The sequence below is a fragment of the Carettochelys insculpta genome, chromosome 1 (assembly GCF_033958435.1).
Source record: "Carettochelys insculpta isolate YL-2023 chromosome 1, ASM3395843v1, whole genome shotgun sequence".
Classification (NCBI taxonomy): Eukaryota; Metazoa; Chordata; order Testudines; family Carettochelyidae; genus Carettochelys; species Carettochelys insculpta.
The window spans coordinates 130,014,593-130,034,131 of record NC_134137.1 but is presented as its reverse complement, the minus strand read 5'-3'; the positions used below and the strand labels follow the sequence as shown (position 1 = coordinate 130,034,131).

Genomic DNA, 19,539 nt, shown 5'->3' with positions numbered 1-19,539 from the left:
CCGAGCCATGGTGATGCTGGTTGTAGGAACGGGGATGGGGGCTCAGGGTATTCTGGAGGTGACCCCTGCCGCCTCGTTGGAGTCTGCAGCATAAGTGGAGGGCTTAGAGCGAGTAGCCCTGCAGCCCTGTCTGGAGAAGGGCTGCGGTGCCAGGTTTTCTGTGCTGCCTTCGCCCCTTTCCGCATTGGGGATCTTGGCCCCACTGTCTGCGCTGCGCTCGGCACGCTCCGCTGCGGTGCCACGCGGGTGGTCTCCCCCGGTGCCTGCAGGCCGCGTGCCTGCAAGCTCTGCACCGCTGGTTCCCCGGGGGTCGGTGCCACTAGCTGCAGTGCCACCGGTTCCGGCGCTTGCCTGGCCGCCGCCCTGCCCATGGTGCAGGGCAGCTGTTTGATTATCAGAGGCTCAGCCTCTGCCATGTGCGTCTCCGCGCTGCCGCCGCTCAGCTGTGACTGCGGCTGGGGGCTATGCGCTCCACCCGTCCCGCTCGCTGTGGCTGCCGGCAGGGATCGGGTTGGTGAAAGCTTCCTCCGTTTTTGCGCTGATGGGGTTAGGGAAGCAGCTTTCCTTTTATGGGCCCCTGCGGGTCCCTCCTGCTGAGGCCGCTCCGGTGCGTCTGGCTGGAGGGCCTTGTCAAAGAGCAGCATTTTCAGCCGCATCTCTCTGTCCTTCCTTGCTCTGGCTGTGAGCTTTGCGCAGAAGGAGCATTTCTGTGCCCATCGGAGGCCGGCATCGCTTTGCGGCATGACTCACACTTTGAATCCTGAAGAGGACATTGTGGTGAGTCTTTGAGTTGTTAATAGGGTACTTAGCACCTTCTCTGTGCCTGTTCCCCTCTTGGACTCAGCCTGCCGCGGCAGGAAGCCTAATGGCCTTACGTCCCCGGGCCTCCGCTGCTCCGCTCACTACTAAGGCTGTAAAACTTTACTTTTTTTTTTTTTTGTTTTGAAAACAATAACAAGCTAAGTTAAGCTAAAGACTGAAAAAGAAGCTCTAAACACTTTAAAAACATTAAATACGCTAACTCTGGCCGTAGCCTGAGCGGATTCCGTCTGCAGCCGATGGCGGTTAAAGAGGAACTGGCAGGGACCGGATCGCGCACATGGCCGGGAGCGCGCAAGGGAGCGGTGCGCGCCAATGCATGCGCGGTCCGGCAGAAACTGCTGAAAGATCCGACCTGCGGCGCTGGGGCGAGCCCAACACCTATCGTGGAGCACCCACGGGGACACTCGAGGAAGAAATTAAAGTAACTCAAGACAAGTAAAAAATATACCTCATGGCAACAAAGACTATATTAGCCAGATGAACAGACAGACATAATGCTGTAATTTCGGGGGTGGGGGAGGGGCAGAAGGCAATGAATGTACCAGTTGAGTGTGAAGGCTCACCTGGAGGAGGAAAAGGAGGAGGAGTATGGTTCCCCAGAAAATGTGTGACTGCAAATCCAAACGGGACTGGCTATGTGGTGTATGCTCGGCTCACATGTACCTACCCATTCTCACGATCTCTAATGCTAACTTCCGTCCATGTGTCGTCTAGAGAGGGACAGCAAATAAGAGCTTAATAATGTATTAATTCTGATATGAAACTTTTCCAAATTAGCATCACAAAATCTGTTTACAACAAATCTGCCTTTTCATTAATTTCCTGTTTGGGCTTAATCTGCTTCCCATTAAAATCAATGGAAAGACTCTGAAGGCCCCATCCCTGTTGTAAAGACTTCATAGATTGGTTTTGAAAATGTTGCTAATCTCAAATTGTAGCTGTGGGTGACAAAAGCAGCACCTCTGAAAACTGTGCCTGGACTTCCCACCTTCCTTCAACAAATCGTTATATTCTAGCTCGATCTAGATGAAAGGACATTTCCTTAAATGTGTGTGATTCATGCAAATTTCAAACCTAAGTATGTTTATTTTTATCTATTATAAGTGACTGTTTCTCTCTACCTCTTTCTCTGACCATGAGGTATAATGCATCCTTTCTAATGAATCTTCAGCAATTACACAACTGTGTCAACTGAAAAGCTGTGTCAATCTGTGAATACTAACAAAAGTGAAAGTCAAACCCAAGCGTGAATTTATCTTCAAGCAATGACATGCTATTGTGTCTTGAACATCACCATTCCATACACTACTGAACAATGCTATGCTCTTGTGTTTATATACACCAATTCTATTCATTCAGCAAACACTATACATTCTCTGTGTCAGGTTTCCTATAAATCTTATGCTACTTTGTGTTATACAGTGATTGTTAAGTTCGGATGCCAGAGAATACACTACTGTTCATACTTAAAAAAGTATACTCAGCTACTCCAATGTTCTCTGTGCACTTTCTGTACTGTTTAAATCAAACTGGGGGTGGAAAAAAAAGAACCAGATGTAAAGATATTTTGTTTTCTCTTTTCAAGGTAATGTATTATCAAACTTGTCTTTTTGATCTACCATCACAGTTTCTAAAAATTATGCATTATATCAACCAAAACACCACACTTAAATTTACACAATACATACCACAGAATACCAGGCCTTGTTTTTAAAAACTGTATTTTTCAAAATATACAAAAATGGCTTCCCAGGTTTGTTCCAATAATTCATTCCACCCCAACTCATTCACATTCTGTGGGCAAGTTTCCCTGCCCCAAGCCAGTGCTACCAACTCCCTAACAAAACCTGCCTAGGATAGATCTAAGGGCCCAGTTTGGCTATTTTTATGCATATTGGTTAGTACCTTACCAGACTAACAGTCCCACTGACCAGTGAGAGAAAAAGTTTTAGGATTGGGCCTTAAATGTCTGTTGGTTAGTAACAAATTTAAAGATGATGAGCACCAGCATTACTGAAGAACAGGTGTCTCTCTCGCTCTCCCTCAAGTCAATTAGTTTTCTTGTAAAAAGCAATTCATGATTCAGTCAATCAGAATGTTATCAGCAAGACTGTAAAGCTTCTTGACTAAAAGCAGACCAGATTCTCTAACCCTCACTCTTCAAATTAGCCCCACTGAACTCAAGGGTCTCCATTCACTGGGTAAGACGCTAAGCAATTTGCACGAGGGGTATCACTAACCAGCCCTGTGTGAACCTGAGGAGGAAAAGCTTGTTAAAAATATTAATAAAGCAAACTAACTCCGTCATGATTAATCTAAAGATTGAAATTTAAAACATAATTGATTTTAGATCATTTGGGATTTTTTTTTTCAAAATGAGGCCAGGCAAATTGAAACAAAACAAAAGCTGACGTCCCTACATGAGAAGTGTCACCTCAGCGTGGTTAATGTGGCTCCCATAATTTCTGATCTTGTGTGTGTGAGAGACAGAGAGAGAGACAGACACACACACAGACAGGACAACAGGATGAGGAAATCATAGGGTTGGAAGGGACCTCAGGAGGTCATCAACTCCAAACTGTTGCTAAAAACAGGAGCAATCCCAACTAAATCATCCCAGCTAGAGCTTTGTCAAGCCAGGACTTAAAAACCTCTACAGATGGAGATTCCAAATAGCAAGACAAAGAAAAGATGGTGCTTCAGAGTAAAAACAAACCATTTTAAAACTTCCATTTTGGAACGACCCATTTTAATATTTTTTTTCTTTCTTAAAACAAAACACGTAGGGGGTTCCATCCTCTTATTATTCTATGAGGACACATTGTCTGGGAGGCTTACAGTCGAATGGGACAAAATAAGACTATATAATGAAGAGAAACAATCCTAAACTGGCAGGGGCATGGATGGGGTTACTTTAATAAGTCTTTCCCACCTTTAAATTCCCTTCAATTCAATTCTACCAGTCAAGCTAGAGAAAGTGCTGAAAAATTCCTTACTATTATTTTAGCCACCAAAATATTCTCACTTCACATCTTTAAGCACAACATGGGTATGGAGTTAGACAAATGCTATTATTCACATCTAAGAGATAGGGAACTGAGCCACACAGATACCAAATGACTTCGCTATGGTTCGCAGCAGAGCAGAAAATTGAACTGGGGCAACTGGGTCCTAAACTATTGCTCTAACAACTGGGAGAACTTTCCTTTGAGATGATACTAGGTAATTGCTCAATACTACTTAATTTTTGGAACAAAAAGAATTACTAACCCACCACTCAAATCCCATAAAATTAATTCTAAAGTAGTTTAGGTTTTATTTAAACAAGATGCTACCAATACTACCTTGTGCATCTGGAACAGCTGCAAAGAGCAGGTCAGAATGTCACTGCAACCCCAGAGGCACCGATACCACTGAACAGAGACATCGCCTTCCCTTCTCTATAGCCTTGGTTAAGAGGCAGTTGGCTTTTAGTTCAGGTGGTAGAGCACAGGGCCTTCGCTGCTAAGGTCACAGGTTCAGTCCCTCCTACCAATGACCAGGGTCTATCTGCCTTACACCCTCATGAACTTTCATTTACTGGATGTGATTGTGGTTGTTCCATTTCCTTATGGATCATTATCCTTAGGTGACAGCCCTTACCACCGCAGTTTATAATCAGAAACAGCCATTCCATTTCTTGCAAAGGGTGCGTCTAAAGCGATTTGTGCTCACCATAGATTTTGGAAACATTCAGGAAGTGACTTCAGAAATCCCTAAGGAAGAGTTATTGAAAATGCAAGATCACTTATGTAAATGTGGGCAAACGGGAATTATGGTGCAAGTAACACAGGGATGTTCTAGTCCAGACGTCTTTTCCACCTTGACCCACAATATTATTCATTGTCTGTTATGGACACGTCCTTCTTATCAGCTGTCAGGTTTATCAAGATTGAATAGATTTTGGCAAAAACACCGCACTGAGTCAGGGGGATCTTTTTTATGAGAATCACTGGTCTAACAAAGAAGTGCTCCCATAAATTTGTCTCCAGATTTTGCTCCATAAACCATTAAACTGTCCTAATTTCCGTTTTATTGTACAGGCTGCAGCACTCCTGCACAACTCAGCTTGGGAAGTTACAAGTGGGTAAGCATAGAGGAAGTGTCTGAGTCAGAGTACAGCTCCCTTTGCCATCGCTGTGCACAGAAATGTAAGAACCAATCAAAAGATCCCAGCCTGTTTAAAGAAACTTTTCTATGCCCGCCGCCTATGCCTATGGGGTGGGAGGCCTCTTGTAATTCTGTCTAACAGCTATGGTTATGATGAAAAAGGAAACTGATGCAACACTACAATTAAAGGAAGAACAGCTTAAGTTACTCTCACATCACATCACATCATTTTTAAAGAGTGACAGTTTTTACCCTGTTTAAAAACAGACCAGGCCCTCCCTGTAGCCAGCACCATTTTTGCAGCATTCTTAGACAGCCTGCCTTTTTGGGAAGCATACAATAGACTGAAATGTTACTAATACTGCTCTAGCACTAATTCAAAGAGTCACATTTGCCTCCAACTATTACAGAAGTGAGCTAAGAATTTATTGCTATAGATTTTGCTTTAGCCAGTAGCTCAATAGGATTTGCCAATTTATTTGTGTATTTATTGCACACTTCCTACTTCACCCCTCCAAAAAAAAAAAGCCGCAGTGATATTGCAGATGCAATTAAAAAATGTGCAAGCCCCTGCTGAACCTTTTTACAAAACATACCCTCCAAAACTTCACCATCTGTGTGAGAAATATTAGCAATTTTAGAATCTTAAAGGAAAACCACAATCATTTTTAATCTACAGAAACAATCAGACCAACTCTGCAAATAGTTTGGAAAACAACATGATAGAGCCAAATTTTGAGATTACATTTAATGATGCTTATTTAAAAGCCAATTCAAACCTATTAACTTGACAGGCTAAATCAATACCTAGTAACGATCTGCAAGGTAGGCGTTTTAAAGAAGGAAAAAGAAACATATACATCTCCTTTCTAAAAGTGTGTGATTAAAAATGTGTCAGTAAAAGAACAAATATATTAAATATGGAGTCTGTTCTGGTATGGCTATGATCTGAAGAAGTGGTGCTGTCCCACAAAAGCTCATCACCTAATAAATTATTTTGTTAGTCTTCAAAGTGCTACTAGCCTGCTTTTTTGTTTTGAAATTAAAAAGGAAACTAGAAAGCCAACCCAAAAAATCTATTTATTTCCCTAACAAATGCTGAATGCCTCCATTGATCTGCCTCTGAAGAGCACTGAGAACATTAACAAGTAACACCAACTTTTAAAATTCTATAAAGGATCATAGATTTCATACTTCAGATTTTTAATGCAATTTGCCATGCAATCCCTTGGTCTGGGTTGGAGAACTATTAGACAGAATTAACAAAAATGCCCAACACAGAATCAGAGGAATGTATGACCTGAAACATCCTCTTATGATACCAAACTAGAAGAGGCCAACAGAAGTGATGGAATCCCGAGGAATAAGTTTATGTGGTAAGGCAGCCTAGATACAAGCCGGTGAGACTGGCTGGTGAAAGGAGGGTTCAGAATAAGAGTAGATATAAATGAAGAGGAAGGATTTGAGAATTAGCTGTAGGATTTTTCTGAAAAATGGCAGGTAGTACAAGAGAAGAGATCAGTGCTTGAGAACCCAGTCTCTAAGTCAGGCAAGTATCAGAGGGGTAGCCATGTCAATCTGTATCTCCAAAACCAACAAGAAGTCTTATGGTACCGTATAGACTAACAGATATTTTGGAGCATAAGCTTTCATGGGCCAAAATCTGCTTCATCAGAAGCAGCAAATGGGTCTTTGCCCACAAAAGCTTATGCTCCAAAATATCTGTTAGCCTATAAAGTGCCACAGGACTTCTTGTTTTAAGTCAGGCAAAAAAGGCCAAAGAAGTAGTCTAAGCAGTGTGTTTCCTGGTTAATATATCAAGACAGCCAGCCTCAAGGCAGAGGGCAGCTAGGTCTCATAAGTGGTCTTTGCAGAGTGGAGGTTAATGTGCCCCTTAGGAAGGGGAAGGTGGTTAGTGGCACGGTGGGTTTAGTGGTGGATGTGTAGTTACAAAGGAATTGTAGAGACAGTAAATTGCTTAACGGAACAGGTGCTATGCAGAGAAATATGTTGTGGAAGAGAAGAGTGATTGGTATGATGCTGATATGGCAATGGGAGAGAGTGCAAAGGGAGAAAACGCGGGGTAAAGCCGGGCAACAGAGGGTCAGACAAGAGAAGGACTGCAAAGACAAACTATGCTTGGGAAGGGGAAGAATGAACAGGCAAGTAGATTGATAGAAAAAAGACAAGCAGCACAGTACAATGAAGTGCTCTGAATAATGCTCTGGAATGAGCAGGGAGAAAGGTGAAAGGGAAGTTAAACTGGAGTAGCAGGACCGGCATGGAAGATGACATGACATCCCAAAACTTTACAAAAATGGTAATTTGGAGGGAGAGTTTAACATTTGCCACTTGTCATGGGAAAAAATTTTTTCAGCCACTAAAACGGTTTTTTCCACTCCACTATGCAAAACAACAAATAAAGACTTTATGGCACCTACTTATTCTCATTCACAGTGAGCAGGGCTCTGCTGCTAACAAGGCTGGCTGAACAAGCTGTATTGCTGCAATTATGGTTGTCTGAGTCCTGTCTGCTTCAGTTTTAGAAAGGTTCCAAACTGTGTCCTGTCATTTGGTTTGCAGGTGAACAAACAGCCTCTGGCGTGATTAAAGACTGCAGTTCAACTGAAAAGAATGATAGAGGGCTCCATAAAGTTCTAAAGCAAGAGCTCCAAACTCCTTTTCCTCGTATGGACCATGCCTCAAAAGGCTGTCCCATAGATTCCACCTCCTTTCCACTATAGTCATGTAGTAGCTTTGTGGCTAACACAACAATTGCTCACCTGGGAAAGTAACATGAACAAAGTATTCAATGTGGGTTATGTTGCTGTCACTGATTGCTGCAGTGGGACTGTTTCAGAATTGCCAGGCTTTGGTTGTAAAGCCACTTCAGCTGCTTTACAACAAAGACTTGTTTAAAAATAACCTGGCAGTGGTGTTTGTTCTGTCATGCAACAACTCGGACAAATATAATTAAACTATTTGCCTTCTGAAAACCGTGCATGAACAAAAACAAGAGAATGAGAGCCTGACATGGGAAACAGCTGCACATGCAGACAGGACACTAACTGGCATTTGAGACCGTAGCATGCTAACAGGAAGAAAAAGGTGATTCAAGTACCTGTGGGAGTGCCACTTGATGGAGTTTCCACAGACAGTTTCAATGTGTGGGTTTTGGTCCAGAGACGGCACAGTCTCTAATCCCTGCCAAACGTTCATGGAGGAAAGGAACTAGTCTAGTCCCACCAAGCCTTCTGTGATGCTCTGTCACTAACTCCCTGAACTTGTTGGCCATACATCTCTCCGAGGCTGTTACCTTGCAATGCTCATGCATGCCTCTTCCCTCTGCAGGGAGCAGCAGGATGCACAGTGCCAAAGCAGAATTAACTTCTGCCAGGAAACTCACGTGAAATTCATATTGTTTTGAGGGAGACACGTTGCACACAGAGGCTGCTCTCCAGCCCTGGCCACTTCCTGATTTCTTTCACTCTCTCAGGAGCTATCACAGAGCAGCTTTCTCTAGCTCCCGGTGGGGCATGGGGGGAAGGTGATGAACACAGGAAGAGGGAATATGCCACAGAGCTGCTGCTTTCTCTATCAGTAGGTTTTGGAGGTTTTCCTTCCCTTTTTGGTTCAGCAGAGGTCCCTTAATTTTTTGCTGGCTAGCAGCATAAAGTCTTGGGAGTGAAAAAGAAGAAGAAACAATAGCAACAATGTTGTGTTCACATCTCAGTCAGTGGCTGGCTATTTCCTGGAAATGAATAATGATGTGTAACACATGAGGTACAAGCATCTGATTCAATCTCAGTGGAATCAAAGAATGAAGTATCAGAGGGAAGATTTGTCCTTTTCTTGTATAACCTTCAATGTCCTGTAATTTGTGTCTCCAACAGGTCAAAATTCCTGTTCCAAAATAGCCTAAAGCCCAATGAGACATGACCCCTTGGATAACTTCCAGAGAATGCCAGGCTATTCTCCTGGGTGAGCACTGAGAGTAGCTGGTGTTGAGCATGAAGTCTTAAGCTAATTGGTGCCAAAGTCTCAGTGCGTCTCCAGTATCAGTTACCCGAATAGATGTGAAAGATCTAGGAAATTAGTATTACTCTGTCCTCCCCCATTCTGATCAACAGCAAAAGACAGGCTCTGTTTTTCACACACAATAAGCAGTGGAAATGATATTCCCTATTTTAGGAAGTGACCACACAGTGGAGCAAGTCCTCTGGAAAATATCACATGAAGGGTCTGATTCAGCATTCAAAACATAGCCCATTTCTCACACCACACTGTCCAATCCCCCAGAATAAAATGCTAAGATTTTAAGTGATAAAAAGACAAGATTAAGCCAATCAATTAGAACAAACCAATTAACAAACATTTCAGAGGACTATTTTTATGGTACTCTGCAATTCAACTGTGTCATGCCAAGTCTATCATCTTTGTCACCTTTTGATGATTAAAATAAAACTTGCCACAAAATTATGCACGGCTGATAGCTTACCTAGAAATCCAGTTATAGGGGGAAAAAAAAAAAAGCACAGTATATTCGCTTGGCAGCCTTTCCAGCCTTTAAACAAAATAAACTTTAGCCTGAGCATATGGCAACTACAATAACAAAAAATACTGTAATGACCAGGAGCTATTTTACTTAAAACAACATAATATACAACCTACAAAGCTGACATCATTTTAGGACTGGGCATTTTTAACATTTGGGTAATGTTTTTGCAGTGATGAGGGTTACAGGTTGATCTGTTAAGGGGAAATGGGCCCAGCACCACCTTTGAGACAGTTAGTTCTCTCCCAGCTGGGGAAGATCTAGAAAAGAGTGACCAGTGAGACCTGTGACTCAAATAAAGCCTTCTGGGAAAGAAAGAAAAAGAAGAAAGAAAGAGCGGAGGGAAAGCTGTCAGAAGGTTCCTGGAGGCTGCAGAGAGCAGCAAATTCACCAATTGGCAGGAGAATGTGGAAAAGCAGCCAATCAGAATAGCCTCTTGCCTCAGCTAGGCTATTCCCCACAGACCTGCAGGAGGGCTTGGAAATGTGAGGACTTGGCAGGGCAACAAAAGCACCAATAGCTAGAGCAGAAATACTGCAATGCAACAGGCTTGCATAGAACCCCCCTCCGGGAGTGCTAACCACACAGTGAAATTAACTAAAATCTTGCGTCACGCGAGAGTGATGAATTCCTTACACTGATTCACTGCATGACAGGGAATGTTTTGCTCTGCTCCCACTTTCCTCATATGTAAATGTATCTACTTAAACAAGCACATTACAGTTCTCAGCTGCAAAAGGTCCACATAATTTCTGAAAATGAACTTTTGTTCCCTCTTCCTAATCAGCAGCCAGCCAAAAATAAATTCTAATTCACAAGCATTAATGTGTCTAGACAGATGCAGGAGGCAGCTAGAATGAGTTCATCTTATTTTTCATAAGCTACAGGTGATCTAGCTGCCTAAAAATTAAATCTTAAAAGATTGATCTGAATAGGAGACTGAGAAAATAAGGCAGATATCGGGCAATGAATTACATGTATACAAAGGCTTACTTCCCACACACCCCACATAATACCTTTATAAAAATAGTATTTCCCCCAAAAGAACATTTTAGGATGTGCCTCATCAATATTAGGCAAATTAATTTGTAAAAAGGATGGCTCTGGAATGCACACACACAATTCACCTGAGAAGTAATTTTAACATCTCAGACTAGGAGAGTCAGTCAAGGCTAGGTGTTGTTTTGCATGTGACCACGAAGATAAGTCACTAACCTGTGGCAAAAACAAAGATAAATCTATTCACCTGCAATACAATCTGAGGGCAAGACTATGACCTCACATAAACAATGCGAACAGGTGCAGTAATCTCAGGCATGCAGGGTCAACTGAAGTACCACCCACCCCTTCCTCTCTAGTTACTGGGAGCCCTGCAGGGTTTGCTGTGTTCCCTCAGGAGAAGGGGACTCTGTCCTGCTGCACCCATCCCCAAACACTTTCAGCTCACCTGGCCCCTGTCCCTGGAAGTCAGACCTGGATGGGCTGCCAGCTGCCTCCTCAGCAGAGCTCTGGGCAGGTAGCCACTGCCCTGCCTAGAGGCAGTGAGACAGCATCCGCCCTCAGCTGGCATGAGAAGCTGCTCCACCCCACTCCACCCTCTCCACTCAAGCCTGGATGCCAGGGACGGGTCCCAGCCTGCCAGAAGCGTGCTTCGGGAGGCACAGCAGAACAACCCTGCCCCCAACAGCGGCAGGTAATGCTGGCAAGGAGAACATTGTGGCACTGGGGCAGGGGGTTGCTGGGAAAGGCTCTGAGAACAGGGTCCCTCCCTCTGCTCAGTTAGAGGTAGGGGCACTGCCCCCCCGCCACTCCCCGTGCTGAGGTGTCTGTGAGGGAGACACTGGTGCAGTGAGTTTGCGTGGCCCACAAGCATGTGCTCCTCACTCCAATTGCCTCAACCCCCTAGGAACCAGTGGAACTGGCTGCACTGGCCCAGGGAGGTGGAGCTGGAAGAATTCTCCCAGAGGCAACAAATGGGACGGTCATGTGGCCTCTCTTTATATTGTGCCCCTCCACTGTTATTACACATCATCTCTGAATTAAGGGATTCAGAAGACAAGTGAATCACGGACTGAAGTTAGACAGCGATAATGCGGTAGTCTTTTAAATAACAAATTTGTCATTCACTGCCACAGATTATCCAGCAACAAGCCTCCATCCTGATCAGATGAATTTAAAACCTCATTTTCAGTAAAATATGATAGATAGGTGCATCAGTAAGGTCCATTTTGCTGTTTAATATTTAAACAAACAAATGATTCACCAGAGTCTTCAAACAACTATATTAGGAAACCTTCTGGCACAAATTTGCAATCATAAAATAAATGCAAATAGGCCAATGAAAATTAGAAATAGGGCTGTGTTTTATTTTAACCAAAGTTATTTGAGATTATGTATACGTTACTGTAAATTTCAGTATATGAATTATACAAATATTTATCACATTTCAATGTACATTTTTTTATTTAATGATCTTGGACTGTACCAATGAGCTTGATCCTCTATTAAAAATCATCCCATCTCTCTGAAGGCACGTCTACACTAAAAGCGTAAATCAACCGATACTAGATCGACTTATGTTATCACAGTGATTAATGTGATGGTTCATGTCCAAACTACCCTCCTTCGGTTAGTGGTGCGCAGTATCACCAGGAGCATTTCCTCCAATCTAAGTGCAGAAGTGACTCACCTCCCTGCTCCTTATTTCCCACTAACAATGGAGCTGCCTCCCAAGCTCTATGCTGAGTCGGGGAGGCAAGAGCCTTGTTGCAGCTGGGCTTCCTGCATGAACCCTACAGGCAGCTGGGCTCCAAATGGGACATCCAGACAGCACACAGCAGCCCCGCTTTGAGCAAGGACGACTTTTTCGTCAATTTCACAGTGCGATGCACGTCAATTTCATGGTGGAGTCATGCATGACAGCCAATGTGTGTAACACAATGCCTACATGGACACTGGGTTGCCTCAATACACCAACATGAGCCCTATGCTTCTCAAGGAGGTGGAGTTATTAAGTCAGTGCAGCACAGCACCTACAGCAATGGAAGAAAGGCTGTAGTGTGCACACAGACACACACAGGTCAACATAAGCTGCCTTATGATGACTTAAGTGCATAGGTGCTGGAACTAGGGGTATTATTGCACAGCATCATCATCATCATCAACCACCACCACCATGGGCTCAGCGCCTGTTGGTGTCTGATGCCTCTCTCACTATTTCCTTCCATCTTTCCCTATCCAGTGCAGAGGGGCTTAGTTTCTGACTAGCTCTGCACCAATCTACTACATCATCTATCCATTCTCTGTGGGGTCTGCCTCTCCCATTTGAACCATCCATTGTGCCGAATACTCGGGTCTTGAGTTTTTGTTTGTCGTTCATTCTGCAAATGTGTCCAAATAGTTGTAGCTTCCATTTCATAACCTTCTGTAGCAGGTTCTCTTTCGGCTGTATCTTCCTATATAATTCCTCATTGGTGACCTTCTGCATCCATCCTATTCTCAGAGTCTTTCTATAACAACTCCTTTTGAACGCCAATATTCTTCTTTTCGAATCTTTCGTCACCACCCATGTCTCACATCCAAACAACATGCTGCTGAAGACGCCCAGCTTTATTCTTAAGCTAATCACTTTGCTTTTCCAGATCTTATCCATCACCTTCAAACTCACTCTTGCTTTCACTATTCTAGTTGGTATTTCCTTCTTACAGTCTAGATCATACGTTATATTGCTTCCCAGATATGTGAACTTCTCCACATTTTCTAGTTCACTACCATCCACACTGATCTTCCTTCCTATTTCCTTATCTCCAAATACCATTGTTTTTGTTTTATCGATGTTCATAATCAGTCCATACCACTTCCCTTCTTCGTTTAACACCCACACCGTTTTTGCTAGCTTCTCCTTATCTTCCTCAATGATAACTATATCATCCGTGAACCTCAAGTTGTTAATTCTTTTCCTGTGCACAGATATCCCTTCTACCTCTTCCATGATCTTGTCCATCGCTCTCTCCAGACGTGCGATGAAGATACTTGGTGATATTGGATCTCCTTGTCTCGTACCTCTACTTGTTTTAAACCAACTTCCCAACTCCCCCCAAGTTCTCACCGCCGCCTCTGCATTATCACTGATATCTTTCAACAACCGTATTAGGCTGCTATCCGCTCCGTATGACTCCAGCGCAGCCCAAGTCACTTTCTGATCTATACTGTCAAATGCCTTTTGAAAAATCGACGAAGCAAGAGTATACTAGCACCACACCAATCTACTGTATCATCTACCCATTCTCTGGGGGGGTCTGCCTCTCCTATTCGACCCATCCATCATTCCAAATCCTAGGGTCTTAGTTTTTCGTTTGACATTCATTCTGCAAACATTCTCTAATAGCTGTAACTTTCATTGTATCACCTTCCGCAGTATACTGCCGCACGTCCTGGCTTAAAGTGGTTTCCATCATGTACAGGATGTACAGTTTGGTTTAATGTCTGTCAGAACCCCCTCTACACAAATCGTTCCAGCACCCCTGGCTAACTGTAGTGTAGATAGGGCTCTGAGAAGGCTCAATTGAGAGCAGTCTTGTGAGACTTCCTATTAGCGATCTTGGACCTCATTATACCATAAAGTACTCTCAAGTCACTGTTCTGAAGAGGGCTGCTGCCCTTGGAATTCCATGTCCATGCATCTGCAAACAAAGCCACCTTAGCTTCTGACCATCCTCTTATGCCAAGTCACTGCAAGTTTTTCCAACAGTTTTCCAATTTGTCCTGGGGAAGGCTCAACAATGCTTCCCAGTTAAGAATAATTTCTTTAGGACACAGTTCTAATGCTCTTACTTATTCCTGCTTGGTAGCACCTTGCTGCCCAAGTAGTCTCACTGAAGTTAGTTACTATTCAACATGAATAAGAATATCAATATGCAACCTTTTTAAATTAATGTTCCCTCCCACGACTTTGACAAAGATTCCAGCATTCTTGGTGGGAAGGATACAGATGCCTGATCTATCTATTGTGTAGCCCAAGGACCAGTGCATTTCAGCCCCAGTCCTGGGAACTACAAGTTGTGGACTACAAACTGCAGCATGCTGGGAGAACTCCCTGGTTCCTGCCAGGATGTGCACCCTGCCCCCAGCAGGGTCTCAGCAGAGACTGAGCTGAAGCAGGGCGCAGGCTGCAGGCAGAGGAGCAGGGTTGCTGCACTGGGGTCCTGTTTTGTGTTTTTCTGCAGGTAGGGCCAAAAAAAAGCTTTTGGGGCACCCAGAGAAGAGCTTAAGTGATACAGAGGGAGGACAGGGACTTGGCTGTTGTGGGGTTTAGTTACTGTGGGAGTTAAAACATGTTTTTAAGGGGAGTTGTGCTGTAAATGTGCACCCTTCCCCCCACCAGCAGGGCCTCAGGAGAGACTGAGCTGAAGCATCGTGCAGGCTGCAGGCAGAGGAGAGAGGCTGTTGAACTGTGATCCTATTTTGTGCTTTTTGACAAAATAAAGCCTGTTCTTGGTGGTTTGTCCGAGTGGGTCTAGTCTGAGGTGTGTACACGTACACACACACACACACACACACACACACACACACACACACACACACACACACACACACACACACACACACACACACACACACACACACACACACACACACACACACACACACACACACACACACACACACACACACCCAAGAGCCTCAGGCCTAGTCTCCCAAGTTATGTAAGAAATTGCAGGGCTTCCCCCATGCTGATTAACCTCACACTAGGCTAGTGAGCAGGAGGGGTTGCAATTGGAACTGGGAACTCCCAGGGCATCTGACAATTGGAGAAGAGGAACAAGATTTGCTTAATCAAGATAGGATTCCTTTTTCTTGAGAATACAGCCAGGTTGCAAATCAGCCTCTGATTATCTAAAGCACAGGAAACAGAGTAATGGACACAATATAGGGATCAGTCCTTTCCCTCTAATTGGCTAAGTAAATTCCATTTCAACAGTTAACATTATGGACACTGCCTTAAAAATGTTCTGAGAATGAAGGTAGCAGGATGCGTAATCAACACATATGTCTACCACCAGCTGTAAAACACAAGATAGTGAGGCCTACTTTGGCTATATGCCAAATTGTTGTTTGTTACCACTAGAAGAATGGGATCAAAAGTGATGGTATACGTATAAATGGGAGTACGGAGTGAGAAAAATCATTGCAAAATTTAGTGTACTTGAAAATCCTGCTAGTAACAAATCTTTGTTTTACATGTTTAATTCACAAAAACTATTTACAATGTTCTAGAACTAAAAAGATTTTTAAAGGCAAATAAGTTTACCCATGTCAGATCTCAAGTGATTTAAATACAATGAACCCAATAAGCATGATCATGTCTCAACAAACCATTCCTATCTATCTCCAAAGTATGGACTATAATTCTACTTTACCTTCATTAAAAGATTAAGAAACTGAGGTATTTTTGATGGTTCATTAGGTTGTTGCTTACGTTTGCTTTACAAAGATTCCATTACCATTCTTGTATTTGTATTGCCTTCTGATCAACCTCCCCCAATTTCAGAACAGAAGAAATGGGAAAAATCAGAAGTATCACAATGAATCTACAAGACTCCTTCCCCATTCCCATCACGCACCATACCAACACTGAGGGCCTGTCTATACTTACCAAGAAGGCGACCAGTAAAGATGCAAAAAATCAATCTCTCTGGGGTCAGCAGTCAACTCCTATCGTGAGGAGTAAGGGAGGTCCGGCAGACCTTACCATCAACTGCAGATACATCAATTCTAGCTATTCATTTCCCATATCTAGACTTGTACACCTGCAGGTGACTGTACAGTTTAGTGTAGACCAAGCCTGAGTTTTTGAATTTCATCTGGACTATACTGTCAATGCCTTTGACCATGGACCTATAGTGCCTCAGTTATTTGTCCAGTAACAAATATACTTTCACAATTAATAATGGCATTTAAAATTACTAACACAAAGGAAGGTAGGTTTACGTAAGGCAAACTGTACAAATATGATTTCAATAAAAAGTTACAGATACCGGATTTCAAGTCAATTAGCTGGGCTACTCAACTTCAGTGGAACTACAGGAATTCACTTTGGTTTTTGCGACCTGAAGAACTGTCATGAGGTGCAAATTCTTCAGTTTTTACTTTGACCCAAGTGAAACATTAATTGATGCCCCTCTTTTCATGGCTAGCACCTATCACTACACTATCATATCAGGCATGAAGGACCTTGGTGTATAATTTAGGTGTAATTTTAGTACATTTGATTTTGAAGGTAGGGATAATGGTGGAGCTCTAACCTTGCATGGTTTATCTGTATCTGAAATTCCTTATGTTAATATATGCAAAATGCTTTGAAGATTAAAAATGCTAACTTTGCACTAAAAGGCATTTTATTATTATTTGTACCTATTCCTGCAGAACAAAAGTGGTACAAGGAAAGAGTTCTATTCTAGTAGGTTTGGGACAGAGGTCACAGTACAACAAAGCCAGCAGTGGTACAGACAGAGAGAGGGCAGGAGCCAAGGATAAAGGGTAAGGACAGGACAGGAGCTAAACCAATATTTTTCCTGTACTTCGGCCAGAAAACACACATTGGTCAGAACTAGAGACCTTTGATTCTTAATTCTTGGACTGCCCTAGAATGGTAAACGTGGTTGTTTTCAGTTTCATATTTTATTTCTGATTAAAACAAAATCTGGCAAGTCCCAGCAATATTTTTTTTCTAATTGCTGTACTGTGCTTGCCTTCCCTACTTAAATTTTCCAAAGATTTGCATTCCATTAACAAACACCACCCCAGTTAATCCTGGGACATGGACAGACCTTTTGCATGTTCTTTATGTACAGCCCAGGCTTTTTTTGTGCTGCTGTGCAATACTGGCACCTCCAAAACGCACACTGAGGCACGGACATAGCCAGTCCAGGGAAACCCTAGCAGCCCTGGGGCTGGGAGCCAGATGGGGTGCAGAGCCCCACTGGCACCTCCAGCCCCAAGGACCTTACTGGGGAAGCGGGGGGATCCCCTGCGGCCCTGCAGCAGGGAGCCAGCTGGGCCATGGGGTCCCACCAGCAGCCCCAGGAACCACAGTGGGAGCGGGAGGGATGGGGAGCTGGCTCTGTACAGCCTCCTCTTTTCTTACCAAACAAAAGCACTGTGTACAGCATAATTATGTCCATATATTTTCACCACTATCTATATATCTGTAATGACAGATGTATTCTACGCATATAAATAGGATATAAATTATTTCCTTCCTTCCCTGTTTTGGCTTATGGTTCTAAATTTGTAACAGCAACTACTAGATAAAAACATCCTGGGAAATGGTTACAAGAATTCAATGTAGGGCTGCGTTTTCAAAGTACTTAGAACAGAATGAACAGTAAAACTTCTATGAACTGAAACAGCTGTTAAAGATCAAAAATCATGTAGGGATTTCAAGACTATAGGAAGTCAAATAACTACCTCTCAGACACCTTCTTACGGCACCTTATTCTGAAAAGATAAGCAGGACTAGCCCTTAAAAATATAAAAAGAGTATTTCCTGTGCTACAGAAGACATCCATCTCTGCTTAAAACTTCAAGGAGTAAAACTGGACTACAAATCATGTGACGTATAGGTTTAATTGCCTACAAACAAGCATGACTGATGGAACCCTCAATAGGAAATCCATTAAGCAAACTGCAGAGCATATAGCAAGTGCTAAAAATATACTGGATCAAAAAGAGGCACTAGAGAAACCAACGAATTGCACCTCCCTTCCCATAGTTCCTATGTGTTACCTATATTTTCCTCGCAACTGTATTTAAAGATCCTTTTTCTACACCAGCCTCTGAGACTTTCATAACACTCAGGGTCTGATCCAGCTCCAATTAATGTAGATGGGAATCCTTCTACTGATTTCACTGGGAGATGGACTGGGCCAGAGCAAAGGAAAAAAGATCAGGTTTGACCTGCTTAATATCTGGGTTTGCCTGTTTGTGGTACGAAAGATCAGGAGCAGAGTGCAGAAAACCCTGAATTTGAGACTTACCAAGGGAAGGAAGGGTAGATTTTCCAATGCACTATTTTATAGTGTATCTGTCATCATGAAGTCTGTGCAATTCAGAAAAAATATAAATGTTAGAAAGATAAATCTGTCACTCTGTCTTGCTTTTCTCCACACTTCCCAACCTCAGGTCTCTTCCTTCCTCCCTGTTGCATTGACAAAGTTAAGGCCACTAAAGCCTAACTAAAATATTTTTCCCCTGGAGAAGTAAGAATATGAGCACTCAATAGCATTATTGTGTTAGGCAAGTCCAATCTGTATATAATTATTCCTATCTGCTCTAGAATGATATATCCATCTTATTAATGCTTTTTCTTACTGAGACTGTCTAGAAGGGGAAAGCTGCCCTCTGATATGTTTTCCACTCACGGGACTCATTTACTCCACTGCACAATGTTGATGTGACCAGCATTTTTTATTTCAGTGGAACTAAAAACCCATGTTGAGGTTTAACAGCATTTATGAACCAACAAATTACATTTTTACAATAATTTACTTTCCCTATCTAAGCTGTTCCTTTTTGCACTTCACTTTGCCTGTGCAACGAACAGATTGGTCAGTACCATTTTTAGCTCTGTGCATTAGCACTATTTTGCTGTTTTAAATATCACAACCCAACCAGGAATTATCACTGAAAAAGAGGGGGAAAAAAAAAACCACGCAGGAAGAGAACAGTTTCCATTGCAATTACAGAACAACACCTCACTCATATTATTTTGTAAAGCCATATGGATGTTTAAAACATGTAAATAACTACATTAGCAACTAAAGCTAGTCTCCTTAATCTCATTCAAATTTCCTAAGTGCATGGCAAACCTGACCGTTCACTAGCAATGTCTCTCAGCGCCATCACTGAAAGCAGTGCCTGATCTCACCTCCTCAAATGAGCAGCCGTGGTAATTCCATTTTAAAGTCCAGTGTCAGGAGGCACTTTGTGCCACTTACTACCAACCTGTCTGC

The 19,539-nt window shown here is 42.9% G+C and overlaps 1 protein-coding gene across 17 annotated transcripts in view; it reads right to left on the bottom strand.

Annotated features, from left to right (window-relative positions):
• Window positions 1-19,539, bottom strand: part of INPP4A (inositol polyphosphate-4-phosphatase type I A) — a 198,048-nt gene that overhangs the window by 142,276 nt on the left and 36,233 nt on the right. The window contains exon 1 of one of the 17 annotated variants that reach the window (XM_074991780.1): window positions 8,093-8,110. The exons of the other annotated variants lie outside the window; for them this stretch is intronic. The gene's annotated coding sequence lies outside the window, so the exon portion shown is untranslated. Of the gene's footprint in view, window positions 1-8,092; window positions 8,111-19,539 lie in introns of those variants that run through there. 17 annotated transcript variants of the gene reach the window in all.